Genomic DNA, 22,880 nt, shown 5'->3' on the forward strand with positions numbered 1-22,880 from the left:
GAGGAAATCACATTAATAAAACGATCACCATCTACGTGTATAGCTTATTTGCAGATACATGCATTTTCATTTGCCTGGAGTTCAGATTCCATGTGGCCGAGAAGAGGGAGGGACAAAGGGAAAGGTGAATCTGAAAAGGCAAATTGAGGCAAATCTTGGCGGGCTCAGTTACCAGGTTAGGATTTGCTGACGTTTTCACTAGTGTGTGTAAGCAGGGACCGATTGAAGTCAAAGTGTGGGGGTTAAAATAACAGATGTTGGGATCAGAATAACTTGGTTTTCTGTTCTGATTCTTCCATCCACTGGTTTATATGAACTTATATATAATGCCCCTGACCTTCAGGGTTTGTTTGTTTGTTTTTCCATCAATAGATGAAGACAGTAATGCAGATTTAAGAGGGAAATCCTGAAGATTGAATAAGATTATATACCTTAAATTCTTAGGCCAGTACTTGATGCTCAATAATGACACTCTGTGAGCTATGATTATGCTAAATAGAGGAATGGCAATGCCACAACCTCAACACAACTACCCTCTTCAATTGTGGATGTGAATGTGACACTCCCTCTTTCCCAGATGAGTAGGAACTGACTCTGCTCATGCTAGCTTATTGCTAAATGGATTAGAACACAGGACTGAGCAGGTTGTCCAGTGATCCCAGGGAGAATGCACACTAAAGGCATATGGAATACAGAATTATCAGTGAATAAAGGGATGATGTAGAAGGAACAAAAAGAATAGGGAACTGAAGTAGATAGAAAGTCTAGAATGGATTCCTTGAGGTGACAAGGCTGAGAGGAGCTTTGAGGAGCCTGCCATTCTGAGCTGATCAGGAGAGAATTTATTATGTCATTGGTAATACATTCCCTCTGGTCTGGACAGGCGGAGTGATGGTACTTCATTCCTTCTATTAATCTGTAGTAGTTATTCTGAATAACAGCAGGAACAGAAGATGAAGGAACTGATCGACATAGAAAGATAACACACCTTGAGTGGAGGCTCAAACTACATACTTATTAAAGTCAGGATCTGGAAGCCATCAGAAGTTTGGCTATGCATGCCCACAACACCAGGACAATGTAAGGAAGAACAGTATAGCTAGTATCATCCAAAGCAGAAAGCTACCTGTTAAGGGCATGTGAAGGTTAGAGGTACAGGCGACAGTCAGCACTAGAACTCGGCTCATGCCAGAAATCAGTCAGTTTGGTCATGAAACAGTTCTTTGAATTAGTATCTTGTGTTACTTATGGTTTTATATAGATGGTTTTGTATATTGTAGAGGAGCAATAAGTTGATTCAGTTGAGGTGGAATTGATATTGGGAGATGTATCAGTCAAGGACTCAGTATTGAGTCTAAGAAGCTAACTCACAAAAGCAAAATGGAAATTAATGAGGATAATGCAAGTTTAGTGAATCAGTGGGAAGCTCGAGGTCCAGACTTGGAAAGGAACAGGAACCACAGGCACCCCAGAGGGCTGACCGGCAGGAGCCACCGTGAGGGTCGTGTGGTTTTCATGTCTCCATTCTGACCTCTAGCTGCCCCCATATTAATTGTGGTGTCACTTGCTCATTTAAAAGCCTGGGAGAGGGGCGCCGGGGTGGCTCAGATGGCTGGGCATCTGCCTTCGGCTCAGGCCATGATCCCCAGGCCCTGGGATGGAGCCCCATGTCAGGCTCCCAGTCAGTGGGGAGCCTGCTTCTCCCTCCCTCTCTGCCTTTCCCACTGCTGTGCTCTGTTTCTCTCTCAAATGAATAAATAAAAACTCTAAACAAAACAAAACAAAAACCTGGTGGAGCCTGACATTGACCTCTGCTTAGGACTGGCCCCTATGCGGAGCAAGGTAATGAAGATCCTATTGTTTTTGGCTTCCTCAGGGGGAAGTAAGCCCCATTTCCCAAGATAACGTGCAATAAGAGGGGATCCTCTCAGCAGAGATTGGGATGCCGATTGGAAGAGGGTTTGGGTATTAGGTGTCTCCCTGGAGGTATTGGGAGAAGTAGAAGGAGGGGGGAGGGAACAAAAGAAGATAAGGGACAAAGAAAGAAGATAAGCTTCTAGGAGACACATTTCAGTACTGATCATTTCAGTGCCTGTTGCTATGAGTTCCAGGAGAAGGTAGATCCTTGAAGGAGAAGTAAGAAGAGGAGATTCCAGGTAGCAGGACACGTATGAGTAGAAGCTGTGTCATGCCAGTTCCCACCTTGTTTGTCGGCCTAGTACCGTGCCTGGAGTGCTGGGCATGTGTGAACTGTCTCCTCGGTGGCCTTTCTAATGAAAGGCATAACGGGGGGGGGGGGTGGTGCTGGAGCACCTTCAAGATGCCTTTGATCAGGGCCAATTTGCAAAGGACAGACTTTGGAAACCCAAGAAGCCTGTGGTCATCCCTCCTTCCCTTTTACATCTACAAATCCCTTAGTAACAGAGCCCGGGTATACTGAGATGAGGAGGTGTCATAGTAAACCCGAAACAAGTAACGGCTTAGCAGGAGCTGAGTGATCTTATTTGGTGAATGTAGATTTATAAGAATTTTGGCTTGGAGTTCGGGATCAAATTCTCTCACCTAAGCTGTGGGAGCGCATGAAATCTTTCCAGTAAAAATCACCGCAGTTGAAATTTTTGCCAAATAATCCCTCTTTTAAAAGAAATCTCTAAGTGATTCCTCAAAAATAACTGAAAATGTCAAATTTGTTATGCTTCTAACTGCTCTGTGGTACCAGTTATTCCTTTTTGAGAAGTATATGGTACAGAATAAGATAATTCCGATTACGTTGAAATAGGAGAATGCTTATATTTTATTTTTTATTTTTTATTTTTTTCCCTGAGTTAAAGCTTTACGTTTTTGGATTGTTCATCATACACCCCCCTTGTCTGCTATCATTTCCAAATGGTGACTATTATACATGTATTTTAATATTTTTCGTATGTCATTTTAATGTTGTTCATATGTTAAAACTGAAGTGACTCTTTTTGTCCTTGTAACACTAGGATAATTTAAAGAGAATGTTTTTTGAAACATCATTTTGTTTCATTGTAAAATGGGCCAAGTAAAACATTTTTTGTTCATTTGGGCAGTATGTCAACAGCCATGTATTTTAAACAAAAAGTGTGATTTCTTTTAACATTTTGAAGCAGTTCAGATGGAGGCAGCGTACGAAGTAGACTTGAAAAAGTTCCCATTAAAACTGATGTGCGAGTTGGGGGTACTGATGGTATGATTAAAAGAAAGAAATCTCTGAGTCTTTAACTCTCTCCTCTTTCCTCTCTCCGCATTGCTGGCTTCTGTCGTTTCTAACATCTCAGGGTCTGTCTTTTCCAATCCTACCCATGATGGAATTAAGGTCTTAGAGTCTCAGGTTTTCTTCTAAAGGGTGTCTTGGCCTTCAGGCTCTCAGCACACATTATTCCCGTTTCCGGCACCATCTATTGTTTCTCATTACTCAGACATGCCCAAGAAGAGCTTTGAAGCTTTAGAACTATTCCTTACTTTAGGTGCTCCCTAACGTACTCCCTTATTCTTCCATCTGCTTGGACACTGACCTTCTGAGGCTGAAGAGCTGATGGACACCAGTGGCAACTAAGGAGAAGCAGAGAAGTTCTTGCTTGTGTGGCTCATCTGTCCTGCCTGTCCTTTAAGCCCAGCAGCAGTTGCATACGTGTTCAGAGGGTGCCTTACGCATAGACACTGATGGGACCAACGTATTTTCCTGGCATGGCTACCTTTAGGACATACTCATTGTCTAATGGATCTGAAAGCATAAGCCTCCACCTGGTCGTGATTCCTAGAGCCAAGTTAAGTAGTTTTTGTAAACAATCTCTTTTTTGTTACTTATCGGTCTTTGGGAAACTATATAAATGTGATTTACCAAGCTGGTATTAGTATGGAGTATACAGTTTGATATACTATCAAACTACACACACACACACACACACACACATATACTATCAAACTATATATACACACACCTATATATATACACACACGTACACACACACACACACACATATATATACTATCAGACTATTTATACATTCATACATATACTCTCTATATATGTACACACACATTTTAAAATTATTTGTGGACTTATCTTGATAATGTTTAGGTCTAGATTATAGATGGCAACATGTTGAAAATACTTTCAGTAGCATTATAATGTTTATTAGCCCTGTTATTTTGAGGCAAAAAAAAAAAAAGATAATTGAGAGACAGCGTATTAGAGTTCAGGAATATAGAATCTGCACCTAGCTCACCAGTGTTCAAGTCCTGATTCTATAAGTTATTAGCTCTGTGACGCTGGGTAGGGCATCTAACATCTCTGTGCCTTGGTGGCCTCACCTATAAACTCTGGATAATCTTCTTGGGAATGTAGACCCAAATAATGTCCTTTCTGTGGATTTCATGGAAGTATATTACATGTATATGTACATCTGTTTTTTGTTGTTGTTATTAGATAGCATTCAGAATGATGTTGAGATGTTTCTAGTAAAATCAGAAATTTTGCATGGTCAGAAGAAAATCAGCAGGTAGAGATGTGTCACATGGAGTTCTCAGTCTGAGTGTAGTCACCAGATACATGCCAGGGGACCTGTCCTGTGCCTCACTTGTGTGGTCTCAGCCAAGTCTCTTAACCCCTCTCTATCCCTGTAGCCTCATCTATAAAAATGCTCACTTGGATTACATGATCTCTAAGGTGTCTTTCAATTCTAAAAGTCTATGAATCTTCCAATGTACTTTGACATAATGAGTTTTACACATGGACTACTCTTGCAAGCAGTTAGCTTTTTTTTCTTTTTAAGACTTTTTCAGGTGTTTCCTCTTCCTTCCCACCTCCCTTTTCCTTCTCCTTCCTTCTATTATGTTGAATCTGTAGAGATTCCAAACATGACCACTGCTTTCAGGATAGTGAAATCATAGACTTCCCATTTCCAAGACAGAGCAATTGAGATTCCATGAGATGAAATCCTTACAGGAGGTTAAAGCAATAACAAAACAAACACAAAATTTAATATTCCTCCTCAACAATTATCTTCTCCATTGCCTCTCTCCCCAAACTCAGTCCTTCCCCGGCTTTCCCTTACCTCACAGATGGTGTCCTCTTCTACATCTTTCCCAGCCAGAGCTCTGGTAGCCTTGAGAGAAATGTCCCTCTTAGCCTCGTGCCCTATCCACAGTAACCCACTAACAAAAGTCATGACCATATTACCAACTTCGCTGATAGTTTGTCCCCTCCTTTCCCTTTCCATTGCCACAGCTTTAGTTCAGGCCCTAACCAGTTCTTGGCATGCATTATTCTAATAACCTATTTCCCTTATTCTGATCTCAACCCCCTCCCCCCGTAAATTCTCCACTTCTCTGCCAGAGTGGGATTTCCTGGAATTATGTCTGATTATCATATCCATCCTTCAAGAAATTTTTCTAGTTTCTTACCAGCTTTTCATTGAATGCCTCTTGCTTAGGTTGTCACTGGGTTTGCTAGTCATTAGCCTTTCCTTCCCCGACCCTGTGCCCTCCAGTTAATTACTGAACTACTTTGTTTTCTTTAGTACTTTTTTTTTTTTTTTTTTTTCTGGCATCTAGTACCTAAGTTTATCTTCCTGTTCCCACTGCCTAGAGTACTTATATCTTCCCGGTGAATACCCATTAGCTTTTCAAGATTCAGCAAGTCTCTGTTTTGTATATCAACCCTGTGAAACTTCTTTTACTAATACACCAGCTCATACCTCCAGGAACGAGAGTGTCTTTGGTTCCCCTACTATTATTTGTAAAAGAAACAACCATAAAAGAAATGGTATGAGATGAGATGCACAGTAGACATATTCTCTCTCTTTTTTTTTTAAGCTGAGTTTCCTTCACAAAGGCCCATACCAGAAAAAAACAGATATGATGTCTGATAATGACTATTTAGGTGATTCTCAGCATCTCTAGGAGAATATATACAATCTTGGATCACTTGGTCATCTTTCCCCATTTTAGGAACAATTTTTCCTAGATTACTCTGGGTATAAGTTGTTGAGGAGTGAGTGACTTGGATAATCTTATGGGTAAAAATATTGGAGTTTTTGGATACTGAAGCTTCTGGTTTTTCTGATCCCTAAAGGAGTACCTTCCTCTACCTTGTTGTTAGTCTTTGCAGGTGAGGACAGCTACTAGTGTAATGTGCAGACTCACTTGTGGTTTGGGTAGGACCTACCATTGTACCCTTGTTGACTAGACCTTGCTGGTCTTAAGAGCTTGCTGACCTCTATCTGGGTCTGAGATCCTGGACATTTCCCCCAGCCGATGGGATTTACCACCACCAGGATGGATGGGCCTTAGCAGCCCCAGTAACTTAATTCAGTCCAGGCAATGTAAGAATCTTCAGGAGTACAAACTAGAGCCTCTCTCCACCTGACCACTCTGGGCAACAGGTACCAACTGAGGCCCACTGTCTCTTGATGCTTTCCTTCACTTATTTCGTGTTTTTATAGGCATTCTTCTCCACCACCCCCTTCTCCACATATACCTCTTGAGTGTATTCCCTCAGAGGGAGAGGGGAAAAGGCAGTAATTTTTATCTCAACTTAGTGCTTTCTTGGTTCCTCTAGGACAACAGAAAGGTTTTCCATTCATGCTGTCGTTCCTTCCTTCTTCACTTATCCTTAGGAAAAGGCCTGATGGTAGAACAGAATTCTTTGCATTAGGGAACCGATTTTATGATAACTTACTGAGCGCTTTAAATATATTGTCGCATTTAGGTTTCATGACTCCCCTAAGGCATAGTTGCTAGTATTATTATTCCTATTTTACAGAGGCTCACAAAGGGCAGTTCGTATCCCATGGTTCACCACAGGCACACGGCAGAAACCAACAGCTGTGTGGACGACTCTGAAAGCCTCCTGAGTGCAGGGTATCTCCCAGTAGTTTATCAACACTATCTGACACTGTTCTCACTCTCTGCATGCTACAGCCGGAATGACTTCTTTGAATTCCTCCAAATTGTCTGTCCTTTTTTAAATTTTTAAAAATTATTTCTGAACCATCTGCTTTTACTTCTGTTTGGAATTCTTTTTCCTCCTACATGCAACAAGTGTAGACCTCAACTTACAAACTTAGGTGGGAAGCAATAGAACAATTTAAAAAAAAAAATAAAACAATCTTTACTTTATAGTTCAATTTAGTTTGTATTTTAACAAATCTTCTGTCTGGCTGGCAAAAAGTTTCTTTTCAGCCCTCTTTTTCGGGCCCCCTCGTACACTCATGGTATCCAAATACCACATAAGTCTAAGGCATTAGATGTGAATCACGGTGGCCATGAGAACATGCCACTCAGGCTGCAAAATACAGGGAGCATTACTGACCCAGAGCCCCTGCTGCTGTGATCTGAAAGCCACTGACATATTTGCACAAGCTTCACAAGGGCTGCTCCCAGCCAGTGACTAAGCGTAGCAGGGATATTCAGGCAGGCCTGTTTCTAGAAGTAATGAGATTTCCTTGATGGCCAGATTTGGTTCACAGGCTCCCCAACAGTCTTGCTGAACCATCCTTCCATTGCACAGCGGCCTGAGGCACTGCCACTCCCAGCCTTCCTTCCCTCTTCCCTCCATTGAGATCAGATTTGTATTACTGTCTGAAGATAACCAAAATATTTAAGGGTCCCTCCCTATTTTCTCTTGTTAAGCGTTTTCTTTAGTAAAATGTTTGACATATTTAATCCAGTTTTGGTGTCTGTTTCTAAGAAAACCCATACCAATGTATATGGGATTTGGTTCCTACCCATGAGTACTAAGAGACATGTCTTTCAGTGGACGTGCTACCACGGCCCTTCAAATCTGCTGGCTCTTGGCTGGTTCAGTCCATTATTCCAGGGTAAGAATCTTCTGAGAGACTACCTGTGGTCCTCTGTGTCTAGTTATCCCAGGAAGCTAAAACCTTTCTTAGGTCTCGCTAATGCAAACATCAGTACATCAAATGAGGCCACCTTATGAACTTATATTTTACGGGGGTGGGGTGGGTGGATAAAGAAACCAGACAATAAATGAAATGAAATAAAATGAATGAGTAAATAACTAAAATAGCTAATAATCAATCTTAGGAAGGAAAAACAACGGTATAGGTATAATAAAAATCCTTCGATAATATTACGTTGAAATCAAGAATGGTTTTTGAGAAGGTGGTATTTTTGTCTAAGATTTGAAGAAGTGATAATTTATTTCTTAATATCTTCTGTTTAAGGTGTAAAGGTATAGTTTCAATTTCAATAATGGCAGAAAAGCATTGAACCTGAGGTCAGGAACTGATTTATAGCCAAGTCTTCTTTCCTAAGGATCAGTAAAATGTTGGGCAAATAAACAAAATTGTTAGGAACTCCATTTTCTTATTGTTACTTCTACTAAGTGGTTTTTAAGATCTCGTCACCTCTAGCAGTCCCTAAGTCAACATCAATAAACCGCCCAGCTATTGATCTAGAAGATTGATCTTGCCAGCTATCTATCTAAAACCATGGTATTTAACATCAGTCTCTATGGTCTTCAGAGCATAATGCAGCAAGGTCGGAGATATTTGGATTGAGTAGTGGTTTGGTTTCATCAATAATGTGTGACCTTGGTACAGATTTTCAACTTCTTTTTACTATAAAATGGAAATAATAGACCTTTTTCATACTGTCTATTATAGTGGAGATTACGTATGTACAACACTTAGCACACACAAACTAGATGCAAAATAAAGAGTGTTTACCATTTTAACTATTTCCAAGTATAGAATTCAGAGACAATACATTTGCGTTGTACAACTATCACCACTATCTATTTCTGCAGTCAGTTTTTAAAATCATTTCTGCAAGGGGCATCTGGATGGTGCACAGTCAGTTAAGCACCCAACTCTTGGTTTCAGCTCAGTCATGATCTCTCAGGGTCACGATATTGAGCCCCACATCAGGCTCTGTGCTCAGTGTGGAGGCTACTTAAGACTCTCTCTCGTCTACTCTCTTTCTAAATAAATAAACCTTTAAAAACTGATTTCTGCAATTCTTTTTTTTTTAAGTTTTGTTTATTGTTTTTGTTTTTAGAGAGAGCATGTTGGTAGGGGTGAGAGGCAGAGGGAGAGGGAGGCAGAGAGACTATTAAGCAGGCTCTGCACCCAGGGCCAAGCCCATTCCGGGCTTGATCTCACAAGCCTGAGATCATGACCTGAGCCAAAATTAAGAGTTGGACACTTTACCAACTCAGCCACTAGGTGCCCCATGATTTCTGCAGTTCTGCAACCTTCTATCCTCTATTATGTATTCAGGATAATTATGTTTTTCCCACTTTTCTAAAAGTGTTCAGCAGGATACATTTGATTTATTTAGTTTGAGGGGGTAAGAGTGGTATATAACGAATACAAATTTCAAGTATAAGCACTATAATATGATACTTGTATATATTGCAAAATGATGATCACCGTAAGTCTAGGTACCGTCCATCACTGTAAAGTTTACCCATTTCACTCACCCCCAGTCCTCTTACCCTCTGGTAATCAATAATCTTTTCTTTTTATCTATCTCTTTTTGTTTTTGTTTGTTCGTTTTTTGGATTTCATATGTAAGTAAAATAATTCAGTACTGACTCTATTGGCCATTCTCTTATTTCATTTAGCATGATAAGTTCTGCCCATGTTCTTGCAAATGGCAAGATTTCCTACTTTTTCTTGGTGGAATACTGTTTCCTTGTGTATATATCTGTCTTTCTGTCTATCATACATCTTCATCCACTCATCCATTATTGGACACATTTTGTTTCTATGTTGGCTGTCATGATGCGGTAAATATTAGGTGCACATATCTTTTCAAATTACTATTTTGTGTTCTTCATATAATACCCACAAGTGGAATAATTGGATCCTATGTTAGGTCTATTTTAACTTCCTGAGAAAACTCCATACTGTTTTCCATAGTGGTTGTATCAATTTATGTTCTCACCAACAGTGTGTGAGGGCTTTTTTTTTAAAGAGAGATTTGTTTATTATTTGTTCATTTATTTGAGAGAGAGACAAAGAGAGAGTGCAAGCAAGTGTGAGGAGGAGCAGAGGGAAAGAATCTCAAGCCAACTCCTTGCTGAGCCTGGAACCCGAGGCAGGGCTTGCTCTCCCAACCCCAAGACCATGACCTGAGCCTAAATCATGAGTTGGATGCTTAACTGACTGAGCCACCCAGGCACCTCGAGGGTTTCCTTTTCTCCACATCCTTGTAACATTTTTTCTTTCTTGTCTTTTTGATAATAGCGCTTATAGCAGGAATAAGGTGATACCTCATTGTAACTTGGATTTTCATTTCCTTGATAATTTGTGATATTGAACATCTTTTCATGTACCTATCTGTCTTCTTTGGGGGGGGGAATGTTTATTTATATACTCTGCCCAAGTTTTAATTAGGTGGGTTGTTTTGTTGTTGTTGTTGAGCTGTATGGATTCTTTACATACTTTGGACATTAACCACTCATAAAATATAATATTTGCAAATGTCTCCCCCTATTCATTAGGTTGCCTTTTCATTTTGTTGATGGTTTTCATTACTGTGTAGAAGTTTTTTCATTTGATGTGGTCCCATTTGTTTAGTTTTGCTTTTTATTTCCCTTGCCTTTGGAATCAGACCCAAAAAACCATCACTGAAACCAATGTCAAGGAGCTTATTACTACCTGTGTTTCTCCTATAAATTTTATGAATTAAAGTCTATATTCAAGTCCTTAATCCATCTCTAGGTGATTTTTATGTATGGTAAAAGATAGTGCTCTAGATTCATTTAATATATGGCTGTCCAGTTTCCCCAACACCATTTATTAAAGACTGCCTTTTCCCATTGTATCTTCCTGTTTCTTTTTTTTTTTTTTTTAAGATTTGATTTATTTATTCATGAGAGACAGAGAGAGAGAGGGAGAGAGAGAGAGGCAGAGACACAGGCAGAAGTAGAAGCAGGCTCCATGCAGGGAGCCCAATGTAGGACTCACTCCCAGGACCCCAAGATCATGCCCTGAGCTGAAGGCAGACGCTCAACTGCTGAGCCATCCAGGCATCCGTATCTTGTTTCTTCTGCTGAAAATTAATTGACCATATATATGTGGATTTATTTCTGGGTTCTCTATTCTGTTCCAATCTGTGTCTGTTTTTATGTCAATACCATGCTGTTTTGATTACCATAGCTTTGTAGTAGGTTTGAAATCTAGAAACATGATACCTCCAGCTTTGTTCTTTTTTTTTCCCCCAAGTTCATTTTGTCTATTTAGAATCTTCTGTTGTCTGTTTGTCTCCCCTACAAATTTTGTAATTATTCATTTGTTTTCCCTGAAATATGCCATTGGTATTTTGATTAGAATTACATTGAATATATGGATGGATTTGAGTAATAGGGATATTTAAACAGTCCCTGAGCATGGAATATCTTTCCATTTATTTATATCTTTTTAAATTTCTTTTAGTAGTGTCTTGTAGTTTTCAGCATATAGATCTTTCACTTCTTTGGTTAAGTTTATTCCTGGGCATTTTATTCTTTTTGAAGCAAATATACATAGGATTATTTTCTTAATTTCCCTTTCTAATAGTTCATTATTAAGTTTGGAAACACAACAGATTTCTTAATATTGATTTTGTATTCTGGAACTTTACTGTATTACATTTTTAGCTCTAACAGGTCTTTTTTGTCCTTTTCCTTCTTTATGTTTTTTCTCTTTTCTTCTTTTAGTTTGGTGGAGTCTTTATAGGTTTATATATATATATATATATATATATATATATATATATATATATATATTAACATGTTAGGGGCAAGTAGTGACAGTTTTGCTTTTTCCTTTCCAATTTGGATGTCTTTTATATCTTTATCTTGCCTAATTGCTGTGGCTAGGACTTCCAATACTTGTTCCTGATCTTCAAGGATAAGATTTCAACTTTTCATCATTAAGGATGATGTTAGCTATGGGTTTGTCATATATAGATTTTAAGTTGGGGTACATTCCCTCTATATCCACTTTGTTGAGAGTTTCTATCTTAACTGGATATTGAATTTTTGTCAAATGCTTTTTCTGCATCTATTGAGGTAATTGTATGATTTTCATCCTTCATTTGGTTAATGTGGTGTATCACATTGATTGATTTGGGGACAGTGAACCATTCTTGCATCTCTAGAATAAATTTCACTTCATTATAGTGTATGATCCTTTAAACTCATTGCTGAATGTGTTTTTGTTTTTTGTTTTTAGGATTTTTGCATATGTGTTCATTAGGGATATTGGCTTATGATTTCTTTTTTTGTGTTATCTATGTCTGGGTTTGGTATCAGGGTAAGGCTGGCCTTATAAAATAAATTTGGAAGCATTCCCTTCTTTCAGGTTTTTGGAAAAGTTTCAGAAGTTTAGGTATTAAATTTTTTAATGTTTGGTAGGATTCACCAGTGAAATCTTCTGTCCCTGAACTTTTGTTTGTTGGGAGGTGTTTATTACTGATTTAATCTCTTTGCTAGTAATTGGTCTATTAAGATTTTCTATTTCTTCATGATTTAGTCTTGGTAGGTTATGTTTCTTGGAATTTATCCAGTTCTTATAGGTTGTCTTATTTATTGGGATATAATTGTCATAGTATTCCTTTATGCTCCTTTGTATTTCTGTGGTATCAGTTGTAACTTCTCCTTCATTTCTCATTTTATTTATTTGAGCCCTCTCTTTTTTCAGTTGGTTACCCTAGCTAAAATTTTGTCAATTTTGTTTATCTTTTCAATGATCCAGCTCTTAGTTTCATCAATTTTTTCCATTGTCTTTTTATTTCATTTATTTTCACTCTGATCTTTACTATTTCCTTCCTTCTACTAACTATGGACTTAAAATGTTCTTCTTTTTCTATGTCTTTTATTTTTATAATTTTCTTTAAATTTTTATTTATTTATGATAGTCGAGAGAGAGAGAGAGGCAAAGACACAGGCAGAGGGAGAAGCAGGCTCCATGCACCGGGAGCCCGATGTGGGATTCGATCCCGGGTCTCCAGGATCACGCCCTGGGCCAAAGGCAGGCGCCAAACCGCTGCGCCACCCAGGGATCCCTCTATGTCTTTTAGATGTAGAGTTATTGTGTATTTGATATTGTGTCTTGAGGTAGGCCTGTATTGCTATAAACTTCAATTTTAAAACTGCTTTTGCTGCATCCCATGGATTCTGGACTGTTGTATTTCCATTTTCATTTGTATCATTTGTATCAGGTATATATTTCTTTTTTTTTTAATTTATTTTTTGGCCCACTGGTTATTCAGTAGCATGTTCTTTAACCTCCACATATTTGTGATTTTTCTAGTTTTCTTTCTGTAATTGATTTCTTGTTTTATACTATTCTTGTCAGAAAAGATGTTTGATTTGATTTAAGTTTTTTTAGACTTGTTCGTTGACCTAATATGTGGTCTATCTCAGAGAATGTTTAGTGTTCACAAGAGAAGAATGTGTATTCTATTGCTTTTGGATGGGATGTTTTGGATATATCTACAAGTCCATCTGTTCTAATGTGTTATTTAAGGCTCATGTTTCCTGATTGATTTTTTGCATGGATGATCTATTCATTATGTAAGTGGGATATTAGAATTCACCACTATTACTATATTGCTGTCACTTTCTCTTCTTAGATCTATTAATATTCACTTTATGTATTTATGTTCTCCTAAATTGTATGCATAAATATTTATAAATGTTTCATCCTCTTATTGAATTATCTCCTTTATCATTATGTAATGCCCTTCTTGATCTTTTATTTTAGTCTTGGTTTTAAAGTCTATTTAGTCTGAGGTAAGTATAGGTATAGCAACTTTTTTTTTTTTCATTTTCATTTGTATGGATTTATTTTTCCATCCTTTCTCTTTCAGTCTCTGTGTGTTCTTAGATATGAAGTGAGTTTCTTATAAGCAATATATTGATAGGTCTTTTTTAAAAAAATCTATTTAGTCACTCTATGCCTTTTGGTTGCAGAATTTAGTCTATTTATATTTAAAATAATTATTGATAGGTATATAGTGATCACCATTTTGTTGTTTGTTTTTTGGTTGTTTATGTTCTTCCCCTGTTTTTCTTGCTCTCTTTCCTTGTGATTTTCTTTAGTGTTAGATTTATTTCTCAAACTCTTTTGTGTATCTACTGTAGATTTTTGGTTTCTGGTTACTTTGAGGTTCACATATAGCATCCTTTATATGTAACAGTATGTGGTCAGTTAGTAGCATTTTCAGTTTGAATGCAGTCTAAACTACATTTTTATCCCTTGCAAGTGTTCTGGTTTGTTGTTTTGTTTTGTTTTGTTTTGTCTTAAGATGTATTTATTTATTCATGAGACACACACACACAGAGGCGAGACATAGGCAGAGGGAGAAACAGGCTCCCCATGGAGAGCCTGATGCTGCACTGAATCCCAGGACACCGAGATCACGACCTGAGCTAAAGGCAGATGCTCAATCACTAAGCCACCCAGGTACCCAAAATGTTCTGGTGTTGATGTCATTATTTTACATCTTTTTATTTTGTGTATTCCTTAAGTAATTATTATAATTATATTTATATTTATAGTTCTTGTCTTTTAACCCTCATGTTAGCTTTGTAAATGGTTAATCTACTACCTTTACTATATATTTGCATTTAATAGTGAGATTTTTATTTTTGTATGTTTTTTTTTTTTTTATTAGTGCCTTTCTTTTTAGCTTAAAGAAGTCTCCTTAACATTTCTTGTAAGACTTGGTTAGTACAGATGAATATCTTTACTTTTTGCTTGTCTGGAAAACTCTATCGTTTCTTCCACTGTGAATGATAATTTTGCTGGGTAGACTATTCTTAGTTGGAAGATTTTTCCTTTCAGCATTTGGAGTAGATCATGCTACTCTCTTTTGGCTTGCAGATTTTCTGCTGGGAAATCAGCTGATAGTCATATGGGGGTTCCATTGTATGTAACAAGTTGTTCTTTTTCTTGTTGCTTTTAATATCCTGTCTTTAATTTTTGACATTTTACTTATGAACTGTCTTGGTGTGGCTCTCTCTGTGTTCATCTTATTTGACAGTCTCTTTGCTTCCTGGAGCTGGATATCTGTTTCTTTTTCAAGTTAGGAAGTGTTCAGCCATTATTTCTTTAAATAGTTTTTCTAGCCCTTTTTCTCATTCTGCTCCCCTGGGTCCCCTATAATGTTGATATTATTTTGCTTGATATTGTTCCACAGTTCCCTTAAGATACTTTTACATTTTAAAACTCTTTTTTCTTTTTGCTGCTCTGACTGGGTAATTTCCAGTATCCTGTCTTCCAGGTTGCTGATCCATTCTTCTACTTTATCTATTTTCCTACTTTATCTAATGTGTTATTGAACCCCTCTAGTGTGTGTATATAAATGTGTGTGTGTGTATTTTTTTTTTTCTTAGTTCAGCTATTGTGCTCTTCAGGTCTCTGACTTCTGTTTGGTACTTACAGTTTTACATCTCTTTGTTTAAGTTCTCACTTTATTCATCTATTCTTCTCCTGGGTTTGAGGAACATCTTTATGATTTGAACTTTTATAGGTGACTATTTTTCTCTATTTCATTAAGGTCTTTTTCTGAGATCTGTTCTTTTTGTTTGGAACATTTTTCTCTGTCTTTATTTCACTTGACTCTCTGTATTTGTTTCTATGCATTAGGTGAAACAGTTATCTCTCCCAGTCAGTCTTAAAACAGTGGCCTTCTACAGATGAACATTTTTGTGCAAACTTGCCCTAGTTTTTGATTGATTCTTGGACCTTTGTGACTTGATAGGTCCTAGTTGTTGAGGGTATTCCAAGACCTGCCAGCATTCCAAAGGAAAGGGTTTCAGATAGTACCTAGTTTTAGGCTAACTGTAGGCCAGATTATCAGGCAGCAGCTTTTAAAATAGGTAAATATAAACTGTCTAGTGGGCTATAATTGTAAACCATGCCGACTTCCAGACCAGGAGATCTGGAGGTGTGCCCTGAGTGAAACAAAAATTATGCCTTTAAATGTTTATATAAGTTCCCATCTTAGAGGTATCAGTGAGCTTTGGTGATGGCATAATAGGGCACTAATATGGTGTTTTCCTGCCCATGTTTTCTGGGGGCACCTCTGTAGCCTTGGGACGTGTGGTAAACCTAAACGCTGCCCCTCAGGCTCCATGACAAGAAAATAGGGTCTTTTCATAAGAAGACTGGGGTTCTGTTTCAATCTGCTGTTTATGCAGTACGCTGGAGGTAGTATCCTGCCAATGGCTGTTTCTCTGATTGTTTCAGACCTGTGAGTCCCAGAAATGCACTCCCCTCTAGCCACCAGAGTAAGGCAGTCAGGGGCCATACCCTGTGTGGGCTGCTTTTGCCCACTGGCTGTGGCATGCTGAGGCCGGATGCTCCCCAGCCTGACGAGGGTGGGGCATGCTGCCACTGTGATGCATGGGGGCTGGGACCTTGGCTACCCAACTGCAGAATAGAGACTTTTGATTATATGCTACATACTATACAGTGTCACAAGTGTGTATGTATCTTAAATATATCTATGTTTATATATTATATAAATTATACAATATAAATTATATTGTATAATATATACATATATATAATTTATATTGTATAATTTATATAATTTATGTCATATATATGTCATGCCATACATATAAAATTTTTAAATTTATTTGTACTTATTAATTACACTGCTATTGCATTATTTATATGTCCCAGAATCTCAGCATTAATCTCAGTGATATGGGGAATCAATATCAGAAAAAATTAATGACACAGTTAATGTGCTAACAGGTTTTGTTCTCACCATCACATCCATATGCTTTCTGTGAGGTATAACTTAGTTGAAATATGTCAAACTATAGGTGAATAGTAGTCTTATAATAATGGACTTGTACTCTTATGGATCATCAACAGTAGTGTCATGAAATGGCATTTGAGGCCGTGAACTTGGCAGCCACTCCGAAAATTCAATTTGGCTTGCTAAGTATAGGAATAAGCCAAAAGGGAAAAGGTAAAGCAGGGAGGGACTAGCTGTATTTATGGGTGGGCTTTAGAAATGAAACTTTTCCCAAAGCAGAAATGGAACATGGAACTCAACTCCCAAAGCTAATACACTGAGGCATTCACATCTACAAATCACACTAACTTCAGTTTGGCTATTATTGTAGGAAAGTGCTTTCTACTATGATGTAAAGTAAATGGGTGCTAGTGAATGTACAGTGGTCTGATGTTCTTGGGGCTCATATTTCTATTGAAGGAATGTGAAAATTATGATGGTTATTAAATATTTATAAAATAATGAGAGCTTTTGCACCCCTTCCCCCAAAGTCATTGGCTTGATATTAGCCTTAGTTTTATAATATTCACTAACAAAGGAAATAGGCCTTTTTTTTCTCTTGGTTTTTAAGTATAATAGGAGCAACTGTGGTCTATAAACAATTTATAATTTTTCTTGGAAATAATTATGCAACTGTACTTTTAAAATGTGAAGTAAGAACACACTCTGACATCTATTAAATTGGCCTAAATATCTGAGTTTATACCAGAATAAGTTGTGAAGAGTTAATTGGGGAAATATTTTTCAGATCTGCTTTTTAGTAAATACAGATTTGTGAGATGAAACACATGAATACAAAACTCCTCGTTTATTCTTTTTTTTGCTTTTTATGAAAGAGAGATGCTAGCAGTTACTAGATTTTCTCTTTAAAGTCCTTTGATTCATCTAGGATGCTCTCCTCATCACTTTTTAAAACATTATGATTATTCAGTACATTGTATAATTTTGTTAAAGAGGTAATTAACAAAAAAACATGACAGCCATCATTCCTCATCAGCCCAATATCTGTTTCTTTGAGTATTAGAGTACTAGAGTACCTGAGCATTAGATTCTGAAAAAAAATTATTTTTTAGTCTAGATTCTAATCCAGACTGACCTTGAGTACAACACTTAATCTCACAGAAACTTAGTTCCAACAACAGCAGCAGCTGCAAATTGATATCCCCCGCTCAGAGCGTGGTGGTGAGTATTTGGTGAACTAAGTACATGAAATCAGCCTGGCCGACTGGCTGTCACACAGACCTTACTTACTCAGTATCAGTCCCTTTCTCCCAGTTACATGATCACATAACACACCGTATACGTCACTTCTGTCATCACATAGCATACATCGGACAAACTGTCTTTGTGAACAAAACTAAACCTTAACTGAAAATGGTTTGGGATATGTTATTGATCTTAAATTATTATGTGAATTTTAATTTCTGCTCCTATTTTCCAAATCCACAGTCTCACCATTTCTTCCTGTTTCTCCTGCACATACATACATCCAGGGGGTGAGAGGGATATTTGTTTTCTCTAATCTCTGGAAATTTCTGTTTTGATAGTGTTTACTACTTACAGTACTGATTTTCAGAGACTTAGAAAGCAGAAGGCTTTTCTTTTTTTTCATTCATTCTTTCTTTAGTAAATAAAAATTAAGCTTGGGACATTTTTTATGCTAAAACTCTAAAAAAGTAATGTGTTCCCTAGAAAATTGGAAAACTTAGTATAGAAAAGTTAAATATTACTTTCTTGGGCTTTGTTCTCACTAACACAATTTGGCATGCTTATTGTAACTTGCTCCCTAAGACTTTAGGTCATTACCTGGAAGAACTAAGACTCCCCTGATGTCCTACAGTTACTCCATCCTGCGGCCTTTAGTGTGTAACACCCTTAGCATATCAGAGACTTTCATCTTCCCTCTTAAATGATTTCTAAATGAAATGCCCTTGCTTTAGCTTCCTTTTCAGTTAGTAAGTTACTGAGTGAGACATGTCATGTCTTATGTCTCTCCCTCTTTATATAGCACTTTTGCTTATAGTTGCTGCTAACTGGATATTTGATAAATGAGTGAATGAATGGATGGTCGCTTTGTCTCCCCGGGGCCCAGTTTTGGGCATTGTATTGGATTGTACATATAGATAGAAAAGTAGGCTAAACCAGTATTTAAAATAATCCCCATCGTTTAAAAGAAGCCTCTGACCTTAAAGTATTTGTATAAATAAAAGAATATGGGAAAGGATTCTTGCCCCGAGGGCTTGGGATATATTTTGATGCTACCTATGTCACTCTTCTCTTCTCTCTTTACCAAACTTAGCCTAGATGTTCAGCAGTCGATGGACAGGAATCGGCTGAAAAGACCTGCATAACTTTTTATAGCAAATGTAATTAATCTTCCCATAATAATTGACTCTAGAAAATGAAACATAGGGGATTTGAGAAGTTAAGTGCATCATGAATTTTATATTACATTAACTGTGTGGTTTACATTTATAGCTCAATCAGTGTTATCTGTGATTTTTTAGGAAGGAAATAAGGAAAAAGAAGAAATGTGTTTGCTGTTATTTTCAGGTATTCAAAAGAAAAACAGAGCTCTTCTCTGAGAAATTCAAATAATTAGTTTCTAGAAATGGATCCTAGCGTAATGTAAACGTGCTTGAAGTAAACTATGTTAATGAAGCCTAAAAGAACTTTAAAAACTACATTCTTCTTATGCACTTAATACTTGAATACTCTTTAAGATAATTTAAAAGGTTACATTTATTGTATAACATCCTGTGCTCAATGACATTTTAATAACAAATATCACACTGCCTAGCTTTCTTTCCTGCTTTATTTTTTATGTTTTATCCAGTGAACCCGAGGAATTAGTTACTATCTTTCTTACTTTTTTAGTTATGAAAAAAATTCAGAATAAAAAATACTTTGTTGATGTGAGTTGTTTATTCTTTATATTTGAACTCTGTCATTTAAATTGGGTTAAATACCTAATTTCCATTTCACAGCAAAACCACTGTTGTGTGGCTTTTTCCACGGTGAATTACAAATCATTTTGGCTTTAATGTTTGGCAGATATGTACTTGGTTTTTGTATCAGATCTGCCTTTGGTTGGGTTCCTGGTTGCTCCAATGCAGCAAAAATTGAATTGCCAAATATTTTTATTGGCTTGTCACCTTTGCTGTTGTAAAAATATTAAATCAAGGATCTATTAAAACCAGATTCTCAAATGCCTGACTATTCAAACTGTTCTGCTCAAGATTGATCCAGGTTTTTCCTTCTTTTTCAGTTTAATTTCTATTTCTGTTGGTCTACTTTCTGAATTTCTTAGTCGTTTTATACATTTTTATGTATAAGATATTTGTTTTTATGCCCATTGGTAATCTGATCAGCTCTTACTTAGTGTGTTGTTGATTGGTTTGAAGTGATATTACATGAATTCATTAATAGACTGATAACTGTTTTAGAATCATAAAATATTTTAAAACTTAAGGACAGTTTTGCAGACCAAGAGGGGTTTGAACAGATTTCCCTTTCCAGGCTTAAATAGTTTTCGGAAATGTTAATTAAAGTGAAATCAAGAAATTTCAGGCACAATATCAGCAAATGCATTTCATTAAAATGTTTTAATTCTTGGGATGCCTGGGTGGCTCAGTTGGTTGAGCATCCGACTCTTGATATTGGCTCACATCATGATCTCAGTCCTGGGGTCAAGCCCTGTCTTGGGCCTTGTGCTTACCAGGGAGAGTCTGCTCTAGATTCTCTCTCCTCTTCTCCCTCTGCCCATTCCCACTGTGCGCTCTCTCTCTCTCTCTCGCTCTCTCTCTGTCTCCATCTCTAAAATAAATCTTTAAAAAAATGTTTTAATACTTTATACTTAACAAATATTTCTGCCTAGACTCTATGAATAAAAGTAGGCCAATATTGAAATTACGTTTTTTTAATTGTCGCAAGTTCTTTTTGTTAAATCAGTTTTCTTAAGTTTTCTCATGTTAATTCAGAAAACCTCATTTTAAAACATGCAAAGGATGAGAAAAATAAAACAATTTTCTAATCAGAGCCCTCAATATGATTACTGATAATAAATATTCAAAGCAATTAGATTTCTTAAATGGAAAAATTTAACCATTCAATTTAAAAGATTTGTCTCAAAAATGACATGTAAACATGCATAGTAGATGAGTTTTTTAAACTATAAAAGTGTTAATTAGGATTGTAGTTATTAGGTACTACTACAAATTTCTCTAAAAACAGGTTTTCACCCTCTGGTCCTATTGTCCATGGATATCCATTCATCATTTACCATTCTCCCATTTTTTCAGTATCACTTTTAAAAAAAATTATTTCATAGAGAGAGAGAGGGCAAGAATAGGAGGGAAGAGGTAGAGGGAAGAAGAAGATGCAGACACCCCACTGAGCAGGGAGCCCGATGAGGGGCTCAATCTCAGGACCCTGGAATCATGACAGGAGCCCAAGGCACAGGCTTACCTGAGCCACCCAGGCACCTCTCAGTATAGCTCAAGAGTAGGATAATTTGCATAGTCTCTAGCCACATTTTCTAGTATATAAAGGCCCCTGACCTCTACGATATTATAATTTAATTGCAAAAACTAATTATAGTTTTCAATAATTAAGAGCATATGGTAAGACATGTATTTTTTTTTTTTTTTTTTTTTTTGGTAAGACATGTATTAAGAGAAGTCTTTCCTGGGGCACCTGGGTAGCTCAGTGTTTGAGCATCTGCCTTTGAGTCAGGTTTGTGATCCCGGGGTCCTGGGATTGAGTCCTACATCGGCTCCCTGTGGGGATCCTGCTTCTCCCTCTGCTTGTGTCTCTGCCTCTTTCTGTGTCTCTCATGAATAGATAAATAAATAGAATCTTTAAAAAAAGAGAGAGCAAAGTCCTTTCTGACCCCCACTCTCCACCAAGTCTCAGGTTATTCAGTTTTCCGTCCTTAGGAAATGTTTCTTTTTATTAAAGCACTTTTGTTGGTGTGATGCTAGACTTTTCTTTAGTTGGACTAAATAATTCTTTCCAGTTGTCAGAACGGGTTCACCAAAGCTTTTCCTGTGCCCAATACGTAGTGGGTGCTTAATAAATACCTGCTGATGGAGGGATTGAATGTGAAATGCAACAAAAACTAGCTCAGAAAAGTGAAGGTTAACTTGGGTATGGAATTGTCGAAGAAGGTCATAATAAGTAAATGGCATTTGAATTGGCTCTAGAAGACAAGGACGTGGATACATAGGAAGAAGGAAGAGAGACATTTACTGGGGTGTGTAAGATAACACAGTTAACCATTTTGAAATGAACAATTCAGTGGCATTTAGCACATTGACAGTGCTGTGCGACCACGCCAGCTCAATCTCACGTGTTCAAACACTTTCATCACCTCCAGAGGAAACCCTGTACTCATTAAGAAGTTGATCCACATTTTCTCTTTCTCCCTAGCGCCTGGCAATCACCAGTCTGCATTCTGTCTCTGTGTGTTTACCTATTCTGGATATTTCGTAGAAGTTGGAATCATATGCTCTATAACCTTTGTGACTGGCTTCTTTCACTTACCATAATGTTTTCAAGGTTCATTCACATTGTAGCTGTATCAGTGCTTCATTCCTTTTTATGGCTGCATATTTCATTGTATGTATAAACCACGATTTGTTTTTCCATTCATCCATTGATGGCCCTTTGGTCTGTTTCCTCCTTTGGACTATTATGAATAATAGTGCTGTTATGAACATGCATATGCATGTGATTCTTTAGTATCTGTTTTTAATTCTTTAGGGTATATGTCCAGGAGTGAAATTGCCAGATCATGTTTTTATGACATGATAGGACAAATTATGACCTACTATTTATTTGATATACTAAGAAAAGATAATTTTGTGAATATTAAAACTGTATTCAATTTAAATTTTTGCATTAATGGAAAACTTGTTTTCAAGCTTATGATTTTTTTAATAAACCTATTCCATTAGAATTATTTTTTACTGTATATGAACTTAAAATAGAAGTTTCCTTCTTCCTTGGTTTGATCCCTTAAGATTTTTTATCTTCTTAATCCTCCAAATCAGTCATCAATTGGGGTGGTTCTTAGGAGATGC

This window comes from Nyctereutes procyonoides, unplaced genomic scaffold (genome assembly GCF_905146905.1).
Source record: "Nyctereutes procyonoides isolate TBG_1078 unplaced genomic scaffold, NYPRO_anot_genome, whole genome shotgun sequence".
Classification (NCBI taxonomy): domain Eukaryota; kingdom Metazoa; phylum Chordata; class Mammalia; order Carnivora; family Canidae; genus Nyctereutes; species Nyctereutes procyonoides.